Here is a 23,634-nt window from a genome sequence, read left to right as displayed (position 1 = left end):
CAGCCTCCTGTCTTAGGTTGATACCACTGTAATTGAATCATACCCATCACTGACTACCGGTCCAGTATATAGCCATACCTGTGGATAGGCCTATGCACTAGTGGGGGGGGGGTGAGATTCTTTGCCTCCCCTCTGTTGGCCCTCAAATTTGGCCTTGGTGCCGGTGGCGGGGGTGAGGTTCTTTGCTTCACCTCAGTTGGCCCCCAAAATTAGACCATCACTAGTAGAAGGGAGGAGGATACAGAAATGCCACGACATCAAGTCAGTTGACGGCTCCTTAGGAAAAATTGTAACACTGGTGACACATCAGCTAAGATACGCCAGCACTACCATAATTTGCTGTATCAACAAATAGAGCACAATGCATACAAGTGATACATAGTCCAGGTAAGTTTTGTAAGCAGTTCAAAGCGGAGGATTCTATCAATATGTCCACCATCATCCAGATCTATGAAAAATAAATTTCTCTTGTTTATTAGCCACCTAGTGTATGATATTTTGCCATAGAAGTCCCAACAAATTAAGGCGTTCCAGAAATGTAATCTTGACCTTGCCACCACGATGAGCATTTGGGTGCTTGGGCGAACCTAGTGGAGGTGCAGGCTGGCTGTGGGAAGTGGAAACTGTGAGGAGGATTGGGAAGAACCTAAGGTATTGTTTAGTTCACTACTCCTCAAGGTGCTGGCCGTGGGCCACCACTGGTCCATACATTTTAACCAGTTCATGGTGAAATCAATTTAGAAAGCGAGGGTAAGCATTTAGAAACTTATTTATTGTACTTCCCCAAAGATCAGTCAACAATGAGTGTGTGGGGGGGGGGAGGTTATCTTCATCACAGTTGGAGAAGCACTGGTCTAGTCGTGCATACATTCCCTCTTTGCAGATGAGAAAACCAAGACTCAGAGTAGTGAAAGTGTCTTTCAGAGTCTCCCAATTGTCGGAAGGAAGGCAGGAGCTACCACTGGGTCTTTTTGGTCCCAGCTGTGGTGACCTGCATAACTCTAATGGAAGTGTACCTTTGTGCTTCCACACATCCTAGGCAGCTGTAAGGGCAGCCCAGGGTGCCTCTCTCCTGTATTTTCAAGTGGCCCCCCTGTACCAGAATAGGAGCCAGAGCTCTGAATGAAGCCTGTCCAAATCAATTTTCATTGAGTTCAGGCTCTGGAGACAGGGGGAGATGGAGGGAGGGAAAGAGGAATAGAGAGAGGCAGGGAAAGAGAGAGATGGGGTGGGGAGGGAGGGGGAAGAGAAAGAAAAAGAGAGAGAGGGCAATTTCTCTGGAAACAGGGTGCTGACATCTTACTGTTCCCTGCCTCCACTGCTCACTTGCTTATTGATACTTGGAAAATATAGATCACTGGAGAGAATAAATAGGAATTCAGGTTATTAGGAATGTTTCCCAAGGATATGGCACCTTTTTAATCCCATAGAAGTTCATAAATTGTCCAGCTGTGCCAGAGGCACATGTTTGCAGGATGTGGAAGCCAACTGGCATCCTGAGTGGAACAAATGGAAAATTCTGGCCGTGGAAGCCAAAGGGAATTCTTCACTTTAATTAAGAAAGAGCTCTGCAATATTGAATGTCTAGGTAGGAAAGGCAAGACCTGGCTTCTGACTTCATTAAAACAAACCTTGCTTAATTAGAACTTAGTTAACACAAATTGGAAAAGATCAGGGCTAAAGCTTATTGAATTGGATCCAGTTTAGGAATTAAAACCTCATAGTTCAACTCCTGCCCTTGAGAGCAATCATACACCTTCTTGGTTTTATAGGTCACGAACTTGATCAGCTTCCTAAGGGAAGGTGCATAAGCTATTGGCTTCTCCAGGGGGCATGGACTCTGGTGATTTTGGAATATTACATTGAAAGGACCATTTTCACTTTAAGTTCTCTGAATTCAATAAATAGGGAGCCTTATTCACATCAACGAGAGCTTGTTTAGGATCAATCTTGCTGTCTGGCTGCTTATAAAAGTCAAGTGAGTACACTATGTAGGAAAAAAAATGTTTCTCAGGTTGAGTAACTTCATATTAATGAAATGTAAATAAAGCCAGAGAAAGGGAAATTTTAGAAATCCAAACAAACACCCTTAATGTGATTTGTCTTCCCAAATAGTTCCTTGAATTCTCCTTTCTCTGTGGTCTCATCTCAAATGCCTTTCAGTGAATACCCTGGATACTCCACATTTCAGCAAGATACAAACATTTCTCTCTTGTGCCCTTGCTTGCTATTTCTATGAGAAATGTGAATGCTGCCTCAGCTAGTTGGAACTCCTGGAGGCATTTGGGAAGAAAGTACCAATTGTTTGACCATAAACATGGTAAATCCCATGTGATTAAATAAATGCGCTTACTTGAACACAAGAAGATTGTATTTTGAATGTTTGACTATAAAGTTGGGACCAAAAGTGACTGGACAGGCAACCTGTTGTGGGGTTGGGGGTGGTATTATATCAACACAAAATCTGAAAAGTCTCAGGTGACAAGGCAGAGATTAAGGGACACGTGAGAGCTGATATTTCCTATGACTGAGGTTGCTTTGCTCTTGGCTTAAGGAAATGGAGCTGGAATAATCTCGTTTTTATAGACTCCTGCCAATGAAGTGGCTTCAGTTCTGTTGCAGTTGTTGAAAGGGACTGACTCTTTTCTTCAGCCTTGATGTACTGTGTGAATTTGGGAAATGGATCTTAGTTTGTCTTTCAGGGCTCACTGGCCAAAGGCCTCCTTCTCCAGGCCCATGTGTCTTTCAGAAAAATCCATTCTCCCTTTGGAAAGCCCTCTCTGTCTCAAGATCACATGAGATGCATCACACAACACTCAGAAAGCATGAGATCATCTTTACATAATGAGGGAATGAGAGCTGGGACCTGATTTCATATTTTCTTCCCACAGATTTTGTTTTTCACTCTTGTCAGTCATATCTGAAAGGCTGACAGTTACCAGGGGCTGTGGCCAGCACTAGGGAGAATGTGTCATTACCGGCAATGTTGGCCATAGCAACATGTCTGTCTCGGAACAGATCCAGCGTGGATGAACAAACAGAAGAATGTTTAAGAAGCCCTGTGACTGAAAGAGACCAAAGGTGAGTTCTGGCCCCGTCCACCAGAAACTTGAATGACCAATAATAACAGGATATTCACACTGTCATTTTATTTCTCAACAAATTATCAGTTTGACCAAGCAGATAATGAATGGTGACTTATTACTAGTTGGCAACTTCTCAAAAAGTCTGTGGTTGAGAAAGACCCTCATTTCTCATAACTCCAGCCAATACTGAATTACCCTGTCAATCAGCACATGTAGCTGGTTCCATGAGTGTTGTTGTTAGTGGCAGCGGAGGCATCTAATACGAATAAGACATATTTCTTATTCACAAGAGAAGCTCAGAGTCTGTGGGAGAAAAAGATGTGCAATCACATTTTTCTAATGCAATGAGAGCTATAATAAATGTATGGAGAAGGTGCTACCAGAACACGGAGGGTCGGTTGATTGATAAAAAAAGTGTGAGGAAGACGGGGAAGGATCAGTAGAATTTACCAAAAGGAAGGATGATTTAAGCAAAGAAGTGTATCAGGTATAAACACATGAAGTCAGAGTATTGGGCCTTTTCAGGGTATAAGCGTGCAAGGTACAGGGTACCTCAAGAGTCATAATCTCTGTGTGTTCAAGAGGTATATTTTTCCCAATAAATCCTATTTTCGAGACTCACGTCTTACTTTGAGCTCAAAATCTAATTTGAAACACACATCTTAGCAATAACCTCTTTGTTCCAACTGTCTCAGACAGACCCTTCAAATGATGAATGCATTGACCCCACACGTGGAATTATTGCTGGCGAGATGGACAAACCTTACCCAGCAACTCTCACACGGTCACATCCAGCCTAGAGTAGGAGCAGAGAAAAGCAGCTGTTCTGGGGTGGCCTTGGGTTCAGAGAAAGGTCAGCCAGGCTTCAGGTCCACAGAAGGAGGGGACCTCTAGGCTGAAGGCTGACACACACCGGATCCATGGTCATCAGCTGTAGGGACTAGCACAGAAGACCAGAGGGACTTCACTCCTCTAGATCCTAGAAGAAGATTTCCTCTAAGGACCTCAGATTCTCTTTGTAAAATGACTGACTCTGACAGGGATCAGCCATCGGAAGGCTGTGTCTTAGGGTTCCATGCAGGTACCTCGGTGGCTGGAGATGAGAAAAAGTGAGACCAAGTTGGGAAGGCTAAACCTCCCCACCGTCACTCCAACCACAGTATTCCGATTCCTTCAGAAACCCACATAAGATAAAATTTGAAAACAGTTTGTTTTCCAGTTATAAAAGTGGAAATCTTGGAAGAGAGAATCAAGTGCTGACTCTCTCTGGTTCTAAGCCTCCTTTACTTCCTCTGCAATCCCATAGTACTTGATTTATGCATCTCTAGAATATACAATTTGACCTTGTTAGTCCATTCTGCATTATTAAACCAACATACCTGACACTGGCAAATTTTATAAAGAAGTTCATATAGCTCATATTTTGGGAAACTAAAAGTCCGCACAACCTGGAAGAGCAGGAGCTCTGTAGTGGGTAATGAAGCACGTGCCGGAGAAAGGAATCACATCTCCATACGGGAACCCCAAGGGAGACTCAGGGCTTCACCCTGGAGACCAGGCTTCCAACACATGAACCTCTGGAAAAACAAGAATATACAAATTATAGCACCTTGTATTATTCTTTCTTTCAAATATTTGTACCTATGTTTTCTCTTCTGATTCTTTTCCATTCTCTGCAAAAGCAAGAATATGGCTGTTCAACATTCCCAGACCTACTGGTCTCCTTCCTGTTCTTCAGATCCACCAAGCTCATACCTGAGGGCCTTTGCATTTGAAGTTTCCTCTATGTAGAGTACCTTCTCCCTGATGTCCATAAAACTTGCTCCTTTACTTTTTTTAGGTACCTTATCAAATGTGGCCTTATATGATGACCGTTCCTGAACACCTTAGATATATCAGAACTCACATTCCTCTTATACACACACTCTCTCTCTCTCACACTCTCTCTTTCTCTCTCATTCTCTCCAAAGTCCCCTTATTCTGCTTTAATTTTCCCATAGCACCACTTGCCATATTTTACATTTCATTTTTTGCTTCCCATCTTACAAGATTGTAAATTCTGGAGGGCAGGGACAGGGACTTTTCCATTGGGAAATAGGATACTGGAACAAAGTGTAGCATAGAATTATTACCCAATCACCAGAAGCTCTTGAGACTCATTGCCTGACCACCCAAGACCTCCTGTTACATAAAGGTAGGATCCTACCTGCAGCAACTCACAGTTTAGCGAAGTTTTCTTCTTGTCTATAATATTCCAAACCAGTGGGCCAACAAAACTCAATCCCAATACTGACAACACCTGGACAGAGTGATAAAGAGTATAGAATCTAGAGGTAGAGAATTTGAAGTTTAGTCATAACCATGTTATGAACTGGGAAATGGGGGATTAGGCAAGTTATTTCATGCCTCCAAGCTTCAGTTGACCTATCTGTAAAATGAGGTAATTATTGACCTATTATGTGTGAGGATACATAAAGCAGCATGTGAAAAGTAGTATGTAATCTGTAAGGAACCATATTAGATGTGGCTTCTGGAGCATGAGGAAGTAGGAAATGTAGGCTTTAAGTTGCCCTTCAGCCCATATAGGAACTTCTGTTCCTCACCTGATTTCTTTGGAATGGAGATAAGAATACCTGTCTCTGTTTGAAGGAAGAAACATAATCAGTTTACCTGCTTAAAACGCTCTTTGACTTTATGATCCATGATTTTATGTTTCTGATGAAACTAGTAAAATAAAAAATACTGAGTGAAGAAAGTTATTGAAGTTATAAGGTTTTCAAATTAATAGTCCCTTTGAACAGTCCCCTGCAGCCCTGTAGAATCATCTGTCACCATACGGAAGGGTTCTTTTGCTTTATTTTGGAATGTATACCAATTTGTTTTTACACATTTATACCATGTGCTTTAGCCCCCAAGATTCAGAAAAAAAAAATCCATGTACCTATGGAATGCATTTGGCACTTAGCTTGAATTTCTTCCCCTAAAAATCTACTTTATATTTATTACTGTTGATATAAAATGCTTGAACACTCTGGGGGCAGTATGTTAGGAGGTAATGAATACTGAAGAAAAAAATAAGAATTTGAGTTCTTGTTCTGAGTCTATCACCAATTAATTAAGAGACCCTGGGCAAATTGCCATCTCTCTGGACCTCATTTTCTGTGTGTGTATGTGTGTGTGTGTGTGTGTGTGTGTGTGTGTGTGTGTGTGTGCATACACACACAAATCTCATATCTATTACATAGGTAATAGGGAGGAGGAAAAAAATCACATGAAGTGCAGACTACAGACTCGGGGAGAGAACTTTTTTTGCTTCAGAGCACACCTTATATGGGTATGTTTGGTTATGAAAATGAGACCCACTGGTCATAGCTTAGCTGGACCAGGAATAAAACATAAAGAACCTTATATCTCTATATGGTAGAAGGAAAAAGTACTGGTAAGGTGACCCAGGAAGAGAGAAGTGCTGGGAAAGGGGCTGTGAGCAGGAGGGAGAACCAGAAGGGGAAAGCAAGGCCAGCAAAATGGCCAGAGCCCAGGACTTGGAGGAAGAAATGGGAAGCTCTTGTGAGGGAAAGACCAACAGATTTTTAGAAGAGAGATTCCTGAGAGCATCTGCTAGACTTACAGACACATTGTTCTGGGGCGGTACCCATAGTCTACCTCTTCTAGACCCCCGCTCTCTGGTAGATCTCCTCTTTCCTTGGCATTCTTGACCCTCTGGTTACAATACATTTTTAAGGACACCCCCTCTCAGGGGGAGTAGAAGACAATATTGAGGCTCCCACTCAGATCCCACAAGTACACTCTCTCTCTCTTTGTTGTGCATCTAATTCTGATTCACAACATTCGAAGCTCTTAGGGGTAACTGATTTTAGGATCCCAGAGGCCACGCAGAGAGCTTCTCTTCTCATGGTGCTTGGGAGTTCATCTCTACACCCCTTTCCTGGTCCTTGATTGATGGCTTAAAAGTAAGAAAGTGTGGAAGCCCATCCCTTTTGCCTAGGATGCCTTGGGCACAGGGTGGATGTGACTTGCCAGCCAGGTGCCTTGCAGGATCAGGCAGGGCTACCCCTCTGTAGGACTTGACCTGTGACCTTACCCTTGCTCAGCTTCCTCCTCTTCCTGGCAGTCTTGCCCACTCTTGCTAATCTCCTTGAGGAACATTTTCTTAATAAATCACTTGTGCACAAATCATTCTCTCAGGGAACCCAAACTATCTCCTAAAGCAGGAGCTTTGAACTCTTTTCAGGCCATAGATACCTTTATGAATCTGATGAAAATTCTATGCAATTCCCCCCTGCCCCCCACCAAAAGTAAGTAAATAAAGCACTTATGCATGCAATTGGTTTGCATTTGCTCCATAATCTTGGACATGTAAGAAATGTTTCATCCCTCATTTGTCCAAATCATATCTGACTCAGCCTTCCACCCACCAGGTGGCTGAGAGATCCAAGGACGGCCTTTCTTATTCATCATTCTTCACACAAGATCAGAGAGGAAACCTGGCCCAGAGAGACTGGGAAGGGCCTCAGGAATTCAGTCTGATACTCTGGAGGTTTCTGTTCTTTACACAGAGGTGCAGTTATTATGTGCATTTCACACTGCATTGTTGGTGCTCAGACCTCTGAAGGCCTCTGCTGGAAGCTCACAGCTCACACCTAGCACTTGCATGTGGGTTCCATACCTACATGCTGCTCTGCTATGCACTGGCAGCATCTCTCCCCTCACTTCTTAAGGGAAGTATGAAAGCAAGTGATCACCCATCATACTCTACCAGCCAGTGATGAGGCTATCTGACTCCAGAATAAAAACAGTTCTCATCTTGTTCTACAATCTCTATCCTATGCCTCATTCAATACCAAAGCTGCCTCCCACCAGCTGCTGCCAGAGCATATTGATCCCACCTGCCAAATCTGGAGTTTACTCAATTGTTTTTGATCCTTTGTCAGGATAAGAACTCAGAGGCACTCCTTGGGGCTAGAGGACCTCGTAACCACTGCTCGAAACAGTTGTCCTATGTCAGAATTTCCCCACATGCTCACAATGGGGAAGCTACTTGAATTCACCCCTTTCTTTCTTCTTGAGCTGCTATAACAAGCTACTAATGCTAGGATGTTTGTAAACAACAAAGCTTCATTTCTCACAATTCCAGAGGCTGAGAAGTATAAGATCAAGGTACCAGCAGGTTCAGTATCTGGTGAGGGTCTATTTTTCATACACAATGTCTTGTTGCTGCATCTCCAAATGACAGAAGGGACAAAATAGCTCCCTTAGTGCTTTCTCAAAAGACCACTAATCCCATTTATGAGGGCTTCACCCTCATGACCCAGTCAATTCCCAACAGTCTGAGGATTTGACTTCAACATGAATTTTGGAGGTTCATGAACACTTAGACCATAGCAACCCATTGCTCACTTAAGTCAGTTCAGCCCAGTGCCAGGAGGCTGGTCAGAGGAGGTACAGCCTTGTGCATGAAACTTCCAAGGTCCTTACACTGCCCGACTGTGAGATACCATTCAGAAAAAATAGATCATGACTCACATCTGTCTGGAATTTGCTATGGTCCCCTATTTCCAGCACTAGTGTCATAATTAAACTGCCAATATTAGACAACAAATTATGCTAATATGACCCTTTATTCCATAGCACCTTATGTTCAGATAGTGTTTACACACCTACTGGCTTATTTGACCATTTTTCATCACAGTGGCCCTCTGATGTATAGGAACAAGTTTTTATAATTACCCCTACTTTAAAACTAGAAAAGTGAGGGTAGACTGGGGTAACTGACTTGTGAGTCATTTAAGTGGCATAGGTAGTTTGAAACCTAGCCATGTGACCACTGTACATTTTAAGGGGTTTTAAATGTTTTTGGCATCAGAATCTTCCTTTAAGGGAAGCCTTTGGTAGAAAAAAATTAGAGTGCTTGAACTAAATTCTCTTTTTAAAAATCTGATTCTGTTTTTTACAAAATGGAAAATTTTAAGGGGAAATTTGAAGCATAGATAGAACAGATGAGTATGGAGCTCTTATCATTGGGGATCCCAATCCTGCTCCCCAGCAGCCCCACTGAAGACTTCGGAGAACTTCTTTAGCTCAGTTTGCAAGACTGTGTGGAAGCTAGCCTCTAAAGCCATTGCAAATCTACAGAAAAAAAAAAAAGTCTGTGATCTTAACTAATCCCATGTGTATACTAATTTTGTATTTGATTATCTCCATTTTACAGAGGAAAAAAACCTATGGTTTAGAGGTGTTAAATGCCTTTGTTTACTTTAGCTCTTCGTCTGCCTGGTTGACATTTAAAAATAAAACACGGCCTTGGCATACAGAAAGAAGGGCGTGCAGTGTGTTCCTGCTGGGTGTACACATTTATGACTCCTTCCAGATTGTGAAACCAGTGCCTGCCAGGTCAGGGGACCAAGGCTGCATTCTGTTGCCATTCTGTGTTTGTGAGGTGGATGGTTCATTAGAACCATTCTCCAGCAGGTGGAAGGGGCACCTGCTATAAAACAGCTTTTATTCATCTGGTCACCAGAAAGGAAGACTGTTATATAATAAAATATGTATAATATGATTGCATGATTGCTGCAAAGAAAAGTCTTGGTGAGCTTGACATCAAGTTTACAATCAGGGAGGATTCTTTAGCCTTTGGTAGAAAAAAATTAGAGTGCTTGAACTGAATTCTCTTTTTAAAAATCTGATTCTGTTTTTTACAAAATGGAAATTCTTTTGTCACCCATATCCTTCATGTGTTTGGACCATAGAAGGAAACAGTTCCTTATAAATAGGTTGGTATTCCTTAATATTGGTCACACACTCCGTCATCAACTGAAGCACACAGATCATTTTTTAATTTCTCTGAGATAAGCAGCTGTTCTTGTAAACCTGAGTGTTGCACCAAACATCTCCATAGAATTGTGATATGACATCAACTTAAAGAGTCACATTTTTGGGCCAGAGTTATGGCTCAGGGGAGGAGCACTTGCTTAGTATACATGAGGCGTTGGGTTTAATCCCTGGCACCACACAAAAATAAAAAAATAAAATAAAGGTACTGTATCCATCTACAACTAAAAAAATATTTTTTAAAAAAGAGAGAGACATATTGATGGGTAACTTAACATCACACAAACTAAATGTTATTTTAAAGAAAGTTCCTGATTTTTTTTTTACTTTGTCAGTGTCGCTTTTCTTGAAAGATTTGTTTCTTTACACCACATTTTTTCAAAATGGATCAAGTTGTTCAATTAATTTAAAAAATCAAAGTATTAAGAAAGACAAATCAAACCCATGTAAAAAAATCAGCAAAAAATATGTTAGCTTAGAGGGAAAAAACAATTATTCTGATTAAACATTTAGTTTTTTCCTAAGATTTCTGGTATCTAGGGCAAAAAGGATGCTATAGGTAGCATAAACCTTATGTGTTTGGATAAAGAATGCCAATTCTTTGTGAATGAAAACATTTTTCTAGGAATGCATTTAAAACGGAATCTATGGTATTGAGAAGACTCAGGCTAAAATTAGCCCTTTAAACATGATGTAAAATTTATTAAAATAAAAATTAAATAACTTTAAAAAGTCCATGTCTTCTGCATCCGTCAAAATAATCTGTCTTGTTGTGGTAATGAATAATCCCTTAAATCTCAGTGATTTAACCCAGGAAAGTTTTATTTTTTATTCATGGCACAGTGTGATGGCTTTCTTGGATCACTTTTACTGAAATAGAAGCTCAGGCATCTAGTTTACCTTATCTTGTGAATTCATATCTTCCAGTATGTAGATAAGAAAGAGAAAAAAAATGGATATTGCATGAGACACTTTAGAGACCAGATCTGGAAGAGATACATATTATTTCCATTGATCTTTCTTTGGCCAGTCCCCTGCTCCCAATTGACCTGCAGGGGCAGCTGCAGCATGTGGCAGTTCTGTGTTTTCAGGAGGAGAAGGAGGATGGGCATTCAGTTTTCATCTTAAGACATTTCCTCTTCTCAACCTTAAGTCTGTTTAGAAACACTCTAGTTCCTGGGCTTCCCTGGGATGAGGAAGTATGTCCATCATCTTTACACATGTGGAGTAGAGTTATGATATTAATATAATGTATAACAACAAAAAATCTATTCTCTGAACTGATCAACTAAATACTAAGCACAGGGGCAGTTTTAAAATGTGTTCTCATAAATGACGATAGTTTTGTACACTTAAGTATAAACCCTAACATGGTCAATAAGGTGAGTGATTCTGATCTTTTCTTCATCACTATTCGGAGCAGCTCTGATTTTAATTGATTCCGTATTGAGATTCCAAAGATTATTTTTCATACAAGAATTTCCCTTCCAGAAAAAGCATCTGAAAAGCACTAAATTTAGGCAGGATGCTTAAGGAACACTGGGCTCCCTTAGGCAAAGGCACACTCAAGGGTCAGAACTATCTTCCACTAAATCCAGGGGCTAGAAGAACTTTCTCACAAGATCCAAAGAACAGGCAGCCAGTGACCTAGGTTGGGGGTGGGGGTGAACCTACTTAATAAAAGGGAAGGTTTTCATAATATCCATATGGGTTGAGCCCTTAGCCTGCACCAATTCAAATTTCAGCTGACCTGAAAAACTGAGCTCTGTGGAGTTTTGGAAAATTAATCAGTACATGCTCAAGAACACTTGTATCCCCACACATTCCTTTATGAAGTTTCATGCCCATACCTTTGGCTTTGAGGTTTGTTTGCTTCATTCAGCTGCGAGTTGGAAAGGCCTGAATTCCTATCACAGCCAGGATTTTCTTCGGTTCCAAGGATTTGTTTGGTTTTGTGCCATTCTATCCCAAGTTTTATTCCTTCCATCTGATTCATATGTTTCATTACCCACTTCAGGACAGACAGAAAGAAAGAAAAGGCAAAACTGTACCTCTCTTAAAACGGGAAAAGGTTCTGGTTTGAATTTCCTGTCTGATTCTGGGTAGGTTCATTGGCAGTTGATGATTTGGATTCGGTTCAGATTGCTGTGTAAATTTCACAAAGCTCACTGCCTCCCCGTGGACCTGGATGGAGAACAGTGAGCTGTGAGACTCGGCTTAAAATCACCACTTTACGTTAGTCAGTTAGCAAGTCCAAAGTGCTTTGTCTTCACCATCTTGCGGCTTTTTACTCCTTTTGTGTGATTGCCAAAGAGACTGATTTGTCACCAGCATCTCACATTGGAGGAAATGGGGCTTAGGTAGAAATAGCCACTGTCACCACAGTCCCTCCAGTTTTTGCTGCCACCTTTTTGGTGGTGTTGTCTTAATAAACTTAAAAAATATCTTTTCGATATGCAAAATATGCACAGATAGGATAGAGAGTTCTTATCTATATAACCACACCTCATTCCCTCTGTTATTAATATCATACATGTCTACGGAACGTTTTTCATTCTAATGAACCAATATTGATACATTACTATCATGTTCATGCTCTTCTGAGTTCCTTAGATGTGACCTGTTTTCTTTATGTTCCAGGATATCGCATCCTGGATACTGCTTTGCATTTAGTTGTCATGTCTTCTTTCCTTAGTCTGCTCTTTGATTGACTATTTGTTTTGGCGTGTGTGTGTGTACTAAGTTGTGAAATTATATACTTGTCATGACCCCCATATTGGAGGCCAGTGGTTTGGAGAAAATTATAGTTAAGTACTCCTGGGCTCTTAATTGCAAAATTGTTAAGGAATGTGCCAAATAATAGAAGTATTCTGATGCTAGTTTACTATAATAAAAATGGAGAAGAGGTAGTTTTGTTTATAGGAAATTGAACAGAAAATAGAAGGTATCCTAGAGATTTAGAAAATTCAGGCCTAAATACCATTCAGGTCTACAGGGACCTACAGGATTTTCAAAGTAAGCATGAACATGTTTCTGCTAGTTGTGTTCATTTCTTTCAGGAATGCTGTTTGTCCTTAGTGACTCACAGCAGCCACTTTGATAGATTTTTTTTTTTTTTTTTTAATGTCAGATGTGGTGAGCTGCCTGGGTCTAGAAAGAGTTTGGTACATAGGTTTGAACTTCATTGGTTGTTTCCCATGGGAAAGTGAGTTGATTAGATTAAAGATGAAAGACTGTCTCAGTCAGCTGTTTAGGCCATATGCAGATGGAAGGAAGCAGGGAGGGCGGGGTGTGTACATTTGTTACAATACTTGGTCCAGATAATTTAATACAGATTCCCCACCTTTTTATTGGTGAAAGGTAGGGATCGGTAGGTCAAAGGTGATGAAAAACCTTAAAGAATTGCTAGTGCTGATAGTGTAACACCCAACCCACCCAATCACTGCCCCTACGTGTGTTTTTGTGGGCTTTGGAGAAATAGTGCAAGAGAAAGTAGAGGGAGGAGAGAAAGTGGGAGGGAATGAAAGAGAGAAAGAGAGAGAGACAGACAGACACTTAGGGAAAGGAATTGAATGGACTCAGTGTTTCTGCTTCTCTGAGAATGAAATCTCTATGGGGTAGACAAATAGGATTTGGTGGGGTAACTCATCTTAAAAGCTTCAAGCCAAAGTGAACAGAATTCATATACCTAGTGCATGTAAAAGGATGACCTTAGAATCCATTGGCGCAAGAAATTCTCAGAAACTTTCCATCTTTCTGCTTGCCTCCAGGTGGGCAACTTGGTCACAACCAGCTATTTACTTTTTACTTGCTGTCTTATGTGATTTCCTAGGTTCTTCTCATTTAAGCAATTAAAATGAAGTGCAAAACTATAGCTAACGTGGAAAACTTAAAATAGGACAATTATTTTAAATTGTAGCAACCACTTGATCAAACATTGATTGAAGGGTTGGTGACTTATTCAATTCATTCATATTTATTTCCTCAGAACCGTCTACCCTCTGCCACCGACTCTGACTATTTAACTGATTTGTGAAGCTAGAGAGGGAAACAGAACAAGTGAATCAGTTCTGCTACTTGTTAAGTGCTCTGGCAATGTAGGGGTAGGGAAGGGAATTGAAATGATGCATTTCTATTAATTTTTATTAAAATTAGAAGGAGTATGATATTTTTAATTTTGAGATGTTTGCTGTTTCCTCCTCCCAGTGAGAATAAACACACACACACACACACACACACACCACACACCCACACACACACACCCCTCTCAAATCTCCAGTTGGGGTGGACTTTGCCCTAATATCTCAGCACCTCCTTGGCTTTTCATATTTACTTTCGATTCATTAAAGATACATTTGTGTTTCCAGTCTGCTTAGGCTTGGTCTGCTTTTCTGTTGGGAAAGTAAATGGCAAAAGACACATGACTGCCACGGGTAAACACTGCCAGGGCCACAGCTGCTGCTTAAGGGGAGAGCCTGGGCAGTTTGGAAAGATGAGGCAGTGTACAGAGAAGACCTTAGCCATGGGATAAAGGAAAATAAAACAAAGGGTTGTCCTTCCTTATTGCCTCTGTTTAGGTCCTCTAGCAAGCAGACTCTGAGACGGAATTAGAAGTGCAAGCTGTCTACTGGGGACTGGCACTGGTGAGGGATACAGGGGAGAGGGTCAGATATAGGTGAGAAGAGCCTCAGACCTTGTTGCAGATCTGGCATTCATGAAGGGAGAGTAGGAAGGAAAAAGAGTTGAACAGGTGGATCTCAAGGCATCTCTGAAAAGTCTTGGCTAGGTGGATGGGGAAATGAGGTTAGAGAAGATTTGGAAACTGATTTTTCCATTTGAGGAATTCCTCCATTGGGCAAACCATCTAGCTTTATTAGGCTCTCTATCTCTGCTTACTAACCTGTGCTCAGTCATTAGCTAGAAGTAGCTCAGAGAAGCATAGCCTTGGTAGAAATGCAGCAACAGACCCCAAACTGTGGCAGCTGTAGACTGGCAGATAACTGTACATCCCACTATAGATTCTCTTTCTTATTATTTATATATTGCACATACTTAAGGTATACAATATGATGTTTTATATACATTGTTATGGTTTAAATTTGGTGTCCCCCAAAAGCTCTCATGTGAGACAATGCAAGAAGATTTGGAGGAGAAATGATTGGGCCATAGCCTTAACCTAATCAATGGATTAATCCCCGATGGGATTAACTGAGTGGCAACTGGAAGCAGGTGGGGTATGGCTGAAGGAGGTGGCATTGGGGGCGGGTGTGGCTATGGGGTATATATTTTGTATCTGGAGAGTGGACTTTGTCTCTGCTTCCTGCTTTTCTCCTCCACCCTCTTCCACCATGATGTTCTGCCTCACCTTGAGCCTGGCAGAATGGAGCTGGTCTTCAATGGACTAAGACCTCTGAAACTGTGAGCCCCTAAATAAACCTTTCCTTCTTTACAGTTGTTCTGGTCAGGTTCTTTAGTCACAGCACTGAAAAATCTAAAACATACATATACAAAATGGAATGATCACCACAGTTAAGCAAGTATTTTTTCATGGGGAGATCTGAACAGTGCCTTCCCATGGCTGTAATAGAAGTTAAGACAGGCAAGAAATGGTGAATTCTATCTTGGATATCTGTGGTAGTTTTCCTTCACATCATAGATGAACACGAAGGCTATAAGACTTACAGTGAGTGCTATGAGTTTTCCTTTATCTCTTGAAATCCCAAGGCACCTTGCGAAAGTTAGCCTGACCCAGTTCATTTTCTTCTAGGTACCACATGTGATTCAAAAACTATCGAGAACAATTTTCAGCATGCTGATTCAACTTGTCAGAGCCGGAAGTCCCTTGGAAGACATGAGAACTATCTCACCTTCAGGTCTGTGCAGAAAGGGAAATTGATTCGCTGGTGTTTTCATTCTTTTTTCTTTTTGTGGTGCTGCTTCTAAGTACTGGAGGGTGTTGGCTTTTCTATGACTCAAAAACCATAAATCCTTCCTAAGGTGAAGGATTAATTTTTATAAATGGAAGAAGGTTAGATTTTTTTAGTTTTATACTTTAAGTGTGAGAATTGGTTACACAGAAGCAGTGGATCCAAAATGTTACAGAAGGGGAGGGAGTTGGGAGCCTAGTTAAACTATAAGCCAAAAGGTAGTTTCCGAATACCATCCTGTAGATAAATTCAGTTTTGTGAAGAGCTTTTCAAAAATAATTCGGTCACTAATATTCCATTTAGCTTGTCAAAAAATGAGCCTGTTTACTTTGATCCAAATGTTCATACTCCCCTCCTGATACCTTGCATTTCTGGGTCCAGAGAATGAAATTATTTTCACGTGAGCAATAAACTGGAATCTGAAAAATCAGAGACAAAGGGAAAGGAAATTCTCCAAAATTCTTTGGATTAATAATGACCTCTCTCAAAGTTTCATCTTTTCCAGATGCAAATTCTAGAGTGGGATGACATATTCCATGGTTATCTCTGGAACAGTAAGGAGTACATGTAGGTACTCCAAGAATGCATGGGATAAAATTGATGCAACCCGGCCTATCTCATGTAAGTGAAGCAGGTGGCTGTGCTTATGTAATGTAGGGAAAGGGGAAATGAGGTTAGAGAAGATTTGGAAACTGATTTTGCTGTGGACCAATTCTCTGTGTTAAGACCTTCCTACTATCTCTCTAAACGGAGTTTCCTGGAGGAAATCTTATCCATTTGCCTGGTTTATCTGGTTTATCCCAAACCCACTGCTTCACTTCTCATAGCTTTTCTTTTTTTTCTTTCTTTCTTTTTTTTTTTTTCATTTCTCAAAGATCTAGGTATGTGGCCCTGATCTTGGCTTGCTATTGATTTCATTCCTAATGACAGCATGGTGGGAATCATGTTTTTGTTTTTGTTGTTGTTGTTTGTTTTTTTTAAAGCAGTGTACCTCCTGCTTCAAAAGAAATATAAACTATGAGAAAGGGAGGATAGAAGGTGCTCTGATTTGGATATGTTGAAAACTTAACCTCCAAATTCCTATGTTTACGGTGTTTGGAGGTGGGACCTTTGAGAAGTGATTGGGTCATGAGGGTAGAGCCGTCCCTATTGGATTAATTCATTTATGGATTCATGGCTTAATGAGTTAAGGGGTTATCATGGCAGTGGCTTTGTTATAAAAGTGAGCGTGCTCTGGCATGCTTGCCTCTCCATGTGATGTCCTCCCAGGTCGTGTTGCCACAGGAAGGCACTCACCAGAGTTAAGCAAATGCCTCCATTATGGTCTTGAACTTCCCAGCTTCCAGAACTGTGAGCTAAATTAACCTCTGTTCTTTATAAACTATCCAGTCTCAAGTGTTTGGTTAGCAACAGAAAACAGACTAAACCAGCAGGTCTGAAGCTGTCTGCCCAGCTTCCCCGCAAATCTGTATCAGAAATAGTTTGACAGTCACTGTTAAAATGGAGAGAGGTTTTTAAGAGGGTGTTTAGGTCTACAGCCCAGAGTCTAGTGCTCGTCCAATTAATAGTTTCTGTGAACTTTAGTAAATAACATCAAGAATAACAGTAGTAATTTAGTGCTTTAAAAATGCTTATGGAGGGTGGGGCTGGGGCTCAGTGACAGAATGCTTGCCTAGTATGTGTGAGACACCGGGTTTGATCCTCAGTAACATAAAAACAAATAAATAAGATAAAGGTATGTGTCCATCTACAACTAAAAAAAATTTAAAATAATGTTATGGATCATGAGAAATGTTGGTTAAAATTAATAATATTATAAAGATCATCTACAGGACACATGCATGTACCAAGCACTGAGCTGTTACCTCGAATGAATTATTTTATTTAAATACAACAAAACGAAGAGGGGTGGGGAAACTGACCTTCCTTCTGGTATGCAATTTCCTCTAAAACAGAGTTGGCCAAATCCAGTCCACCTCCTGTTTCCTGTTCCACCCATGAGTCAAGAATGGCTTTTGGATTTTTAAGTGGTTAGATGACATTAGAAGAAGGGCATGCCACGACACGTGAAAACTGAATCAGGGTCAATTGTCAGTGTCCATAGTTCTCATGAGACGGAGCTGTGCTCATTCACTTGGCTAGGGCGTTTGTGTATGACGATGGCAGGCTGAGTGGCTGTTATAAGGACCTTATGAACCTCCAAACCTAAAATATGTGCCCTCTGACCTTTAATAAAAAATGTTTGCTGACCCCTACTCAAAACCCAAAACAACTTCTCTCCTTTCACTCCCCAAGTGATGTTTTGGGGCTGGGTTCCACTTTGATCTCTAGGTCTTGGTAACATTTGATATTTTCTCTTAGATCTAGAAAGTTAGATCTTATTTATCCTAAAACAACTGCATGGGTTTATATACAGAACATCAGAGGATGTGTTTCTAAAGATATTTCCTATTTGGACATGTGTCACATGACAAAATTTAGGAACATAACTACTAGGTTTCCCTGCAAGTTATTTATCTCAATCTTGGGTTGTTTGTTAAAGAAAAGGCCCTTCTGATTTCTCAGGTTAATACCTGAGTTTGAAACTTGTTCAGATGTGTATGAATTTTTCTCTGCATAAGGCTTCTTTTTGATTTCATTTTTTTTTTTTTTTTTGGAAAGGAATGAATGGGAAGAAATTAAAAGCAAAGCCGTTCCCGCTTTAAAAATGAGATGCTGGGGCATTGGAATGAGAAGAGTTCAGTTGCACGGTTGGAGGATCAGAGAAAGAGAGAAGGAAAGAGAGAACTAGGAAAAGTACCGTCATCTAATGAGAAGACAGGCGTGTGAGGAGTCCGATTTAGGAAGCCCAGAGCCCAGGGAGATGAAAAACCATACCTCAGGGGTAGGCAGGCTCCTCCAGGAAGAGGCCCAAGGACATTTTTGTGGTAGTTAAATTGCTTCCTGCAGAATCTCTGTAACTGTTGGGCATCTGAGACTTGCCTCCTGGGTGTCCCTATCTGGGTGGTAGAGCTGTGATTGTACGTGAAGGAGAAAACATGAAACGCCCCATCTATGCAGAGGAACGCGGTGTACCACCTCCCAGAGAAGAAGCCGGGCTGCTGGACTCTCAGCTGCATTCCTGAGCTCTTCTAAGGATGTGGTAAACAAACTCTCAGGATCCAGAGATTCCTGATGTGAAGCACTTTTGACGTCTTAGTTGCTCTCTTGGCACTGCACTGTACTTCGCAAGAAAATAATTATTTTGACGATTCTATTGACTGGTCTAGCCACCAAGCGGACCAGCTGTTTTCTTCTCTGCCTTCTAAAACTGTTCCAACAAAATACAAAACCTTAACTAATCAAATTTCCAAAATGATGGAAAACCAAATACCAAGGTGAGGGGAGATAAAGTATGGTGTAAAAAAAGTACGGATGAGAGCTTTCAGTTCCTAACACACATGTGTGTAAATTCACAACTGGAACCTGAAGATATGCTACTGAAGATATGCTACTCTAAGTTGGTATGCGGAAATTACACACACTTACAGGAGCCAACATCTGACACCACGTATTTTGAAAACATTTTTAATTGACTCAGCAATTGTACATATTCATGGGGTACAGTATTATGGCATTTCAATATATGTATACAATATATGATCAGATCAGGGTACCTGGCAGATTTATTACCTTAGATGTTTATTATTTCTTTTTGTTGGAAACATGCAAATCCCTCTCTATGAGCATATTGAAATATTCAATTAATTGTATTCATTCATAATTATCTTACTGTGCCTTAGAACAGTTAAAATGGGTTTCCCCTTTAACTCTTAAATCTGAGAGCTTTTATTTAATTTTGAGAGCTCACTTAACTCATCTTGGATACATCTATTATTCTTCCCACACTTTTTTTTTTTTGGTCAATGTTTTTTAAGAGAAATTCACATTATATTAACTACAAGCACATACTTAAATTTCATCTGTGATTGGCACTTCTTTTTGCACAGACTATGGTAAATTTTTGATGCCTATAAATGTTTTCTTTTTAGGGGAAGGGACTGGGTTCATGAGGGGGCAAAGTGTTTGGAAGTGCTTATTATGTAGTGTACCTGTTCAGTGAAAGAATTTATTCCCTTTATGTGCCCAATTACAATTTAGTTTATAATACAATGATGTTCTTTCAGACATCAGTTATATAAACCCATTTTTTTTCTTCCTGCTAATGTAAGCAAGGTGGCATATCTTCAACTGATTGTTAGTCATTTACAGAGGTTGCTTCTTTTTCCTAACTATATGAATCCCTATGTCAACTATGGCTGGACAACATTTTTTTTTCCTATCAGATCCCACAAAACCATAGAGAAATATCGAATAAGAAATTTCCCACCAAACCAAAACAATGAAAAAGAAAACTAGAAAGTAGTTTAACAATGTATTTTTTAATTTAAATAATACAGGAATGTATAAAAATAAAAATTATTTGTTTTTACTTTCTGATAGTAAATATTTATCATATGGGTATATTTTTATGCTTTAAAAACCAGTGTTACTTTTTGTAGAAAAAATAGTGTTACTTATTGTACACACTATAATAAACTTAAAAATAGAGGAAAGTATAAAGAAGATGAAAAAATTCACCCCAAGTCTTTTTTTTTTTTGTCGTGCTGGGGATTGAACCCAGAGCCTTGTGCATGCGAGGCAAGTATTGTACCAACCGAGCTATATCCTCAGCTACCCCAAATCTTAATCACCCAGAAAAGAAACCATTGTTAATATCATATCATGATATCACGAATAGCATTTTAGAGTCCATCATTTTATGTATATATATATATATACAGATAAATTAAAAATACTTTTATTAAGATGAACCTTATTATAGAAGACACTTTTATGAAAAAAAGTATGATTGTACTTAAAATTAATAATAGAAAAAGAATCTAAGACTTGCTGAACTTCACATAAATGTCCTTTTGAACAAGATATATTGTTTACTAAGTTTCCTGTCAGAATAAAAAATGTTTCAAAAGCAATAATCAGAAAAATTTTAAGCTATAAATATCCATCTTACATAGCATTCTCAAACTTTCTCTCATTCCTTCTTCCCCATATTTGGTTAGTACATTTTTAGAAATATGCCATTTACATTTTTCTACAACCATAATCCTCTTTGTTCAATTATTTAATTATTTAGCTCAATGTTTAAGTGGATTTAATTGTTATCAGATTTTAGAGCTTGGATTTTTTTTTTTTAATTTCCATGTTCTTTGTTTTGATCCGTATTTTAATGTTTCCCAGCCAAGCAGTGATCATGGATATTATACTTCTTGGATTCTATCAGGTTTAAAGAAGCCTATTTGCTGTTTGTCTAGCCAAATGGCATCTTGGCTGGGTGCTTCATTCTTGGACCACACCTTCTTTTCTTCAGACATTGTGAGTGTTGCTCCATTGTCTTTGGAATTTACTACTGTTATGAACAAGTCAAACATTTCTCCCCACTGTACATGATTTATTTTCTGATTGCTTACTTGAAGGCTTATTTATCTTTGAGTTTTAGTGCATTTGAATTATGCTCAGTGTAGTGTTTGGTATTAAACTTTTCTGGAAAACAGAAAAAAAGAGCTTCATATTCAGAGTATTTTTTCCAACAGTTTCAGGGAAGGTCTCTTGTATTTATATGTTTGGAGTCATGTTTTCTCGTTGGGTTTGTTACTTTGAGGACAACAATTATTCTTTTGTTAGGTCATGCTTGTCTTTCTTCCATATCTATTGGAAGTTCACCTCTAAAAGTTTGATGTCTCTTTTTAAAAAACTTTACTGATCATGATTAGTTAAGGACCTCCTTCTATGTCAGTAATTTATGTTTCTTATTGTTTCTAAAATATTAATTTTTAGTGATATTGTTTGGGGCTTCAGTTACTTTTTCTACCTTGGAGTGTTGTTATCATCAGGACTTTAGATCTTGTTTTATCCAGACCATGTACTTATTAACCTTTTCTATACAGCAAAACAATTTTCTTTTGACTCTTAGTGTTTTCTTGTTATTTAGTTCTTTATCTTTCCTTTGCTTTTTTCCTCCTTTATCATATAAAATTTATATAATTGCCATACCATTTTATTTTTCTCATGTGTGTTTATCTGGTTCATTCCAGACCTTCTCTTTGCTCTGATGAACTGAGGGTTACTTTTTGTTCACATTATCTGTAATCGTCTGTGCCCTAAAAGCTGGAGATCAATGAGTGAGTCTCCTTTTGTTCTAGCCACTGCTTCTATAAATCAAGAGCATGACAACAGAAGGAGAGAGCCCAGCTGGGCTACTTTGACTTTGTAAAATAACATGGGTGCTGCTTATTGTTCCAGTCCTATGTCCAGACCTGCTTGAGAGATGTTCTCCTCAACTGTGGGAAGGCAGCCTGGGCCTTTGGATGGTAGAGCTGTGGAGCTTTCTTTTTTGCAGAGCTAGTCCCTGTTTCACTGCCTTTCCCCCTCCTGCATCTCCTTCACCAACATGGTATTTGAAAAGGAAAAGATGATGACTAAGTTGGCTTCTCTCCAGACTTGATTTCCTCAAATCAGTGCCACCTCTGGGGGCGGGGGTAGGGATAAAACTGTGCAACTTCTCTGTTTCATTTCACAATCTTCTAGTCAGATTTTGAAGTGTTTTTTTTGTTTTTGTTTTGTTTTGTTTGTATTAACATAACCCTATTTATTTGTTTGGTGGCTATCGATAGTTTCTCCTCTAGATTTTAGGCTTTCCATTTCCCCCATTATTTTGTTAGATACTAGAAAAGGAATTACAGTGGTTTGGTTTTAGTCTGAAGTCTTAAAACTTAGACAAGATAGAGCAAAAGTTACATTCAAGAGGTATGTAACTGATGATAGAGTTGCAAATTCCATATCATAACCACTCAAAAGGGAGGTCATTGGGAAGAGGTATATGGTGACAAGTCCAGAAACTACAAAATGCAAGAGAATAAAAGCATAATAGAAAAGAGGAGGATTTAAAAAAAAATAGAGGAAAATTTCATTATTTCTGATGATCAAATGATAAACTGCTTTGGTAGGCAACATTGTCTGTTTGGACTGAGAGTCTTGGTATTGGTAATGCATTATCACTGTGCTTTGAAATTCTGGTACACTTTTTAACTTTTGAAAAAATGGTTCTTCCTGTTCTGAGAAATAGCTTGGCTGTTTTTATTCTAAAACTCTAGAGTTTATGTTTGAAATAAAGTCTTATTTTCCTATGCAAACTTGAAATCTTAACAGATGTTTGAAGCAATGACTTAGATTGTAATATTTATTTTGTAGTCTGAGACATGTTGGCTAAAGGGCCAATAATCCTGAAAGTTTCTGTCATCCTGTAGCATTGGAGGGTACTAAGAAAGCAGAAACCAACTGAACACTGGGCAAGAGGAAATGTTTAGGATGGTAATGGGATCAGAATTAGGCAGAAAAGTGGGAACAATGCTGGGTACAAGCCAAGAGTCAGGATAGGGACCCAAGGTCCTTGAGAATATTTACTAAGGGTGCCATAGGAATTGCATTAAACAAAAAGGCAAGTGTCCAGCTAAAAGCCACCAACTAGGAGAGCCACAGGGATCAGGACCAAGGTGGGCAGGAGCAGAGTTCTAACAAGGAGTGGAGCTGGAAGTCGCTTGTTTTCTGTCATCTTTATTTTATCTTGACTGTGGGAAGAGTAAACTGAGATGGAAACCTGCAAGGATGAGAACCGATCATTCTGACTGAGTGGGGCAAGAGAGAAAGAAAGAGAGCATCTTATCCCTTTGATA

At 39.7% G+C, this 23,634-nt stretch overlaps 1 long non-coding RNA gene across 20 annotated transcripts in view; it reads left to right on the top strand.

The window, feature by feature from the left end:
- LOC110599248 (uncharacterized) overlaps positions 1-23,634 on the top strand; it is an 82,486-nt gene that overhangs the window by 54,639 nt on the left and 4,213 nt on the right. For 13 of the 20 annotated variants that reach the window (XR_013429078.1, XR_013429076.1, XR_013429068.1 and 10 more), the window contains 3 exons: positions 2,892-3,081; positions 15,703-16,483; positions 18,524-19,239. This is a non-coding gene — a long non-coding RNA (uncharacterized LOC110599248). Of the gene's footprint in view, positions 1-2,891; positions 3,082-15,702; positions 16,484-18,523; positions 19,240-21,142; positions 21,278-23,634 lie in introns of all 20 variants that reach the window. The other 7 variants (XR_005727381.2, XR_013429067.1, XR_013429063.1 and 4 more) reach the window with 7 other exon arrangements.

The sequence above is a fragment of the Ictidomys tridecemlineatus genome, chromosome 12 (genome assembly GCF_052094955.1).
Source record: "Ictidomys tridecemlineatus isolate mIctTri1 chromosome 12, mIctTri1.hap1, whole genome shotgun sequence".
Classification (NCBI taxonomy): Eukaryota; Metazoa; Chordata; class Mammalia; order Rodentia; family Sciuridae; genus Ictidomys; species Ictidomys tridecemlineatus.
Note: the sequence above shows the minus strand (reverse complement) of the source record. Positions and strands in the feature narration are given on the sequence as shown.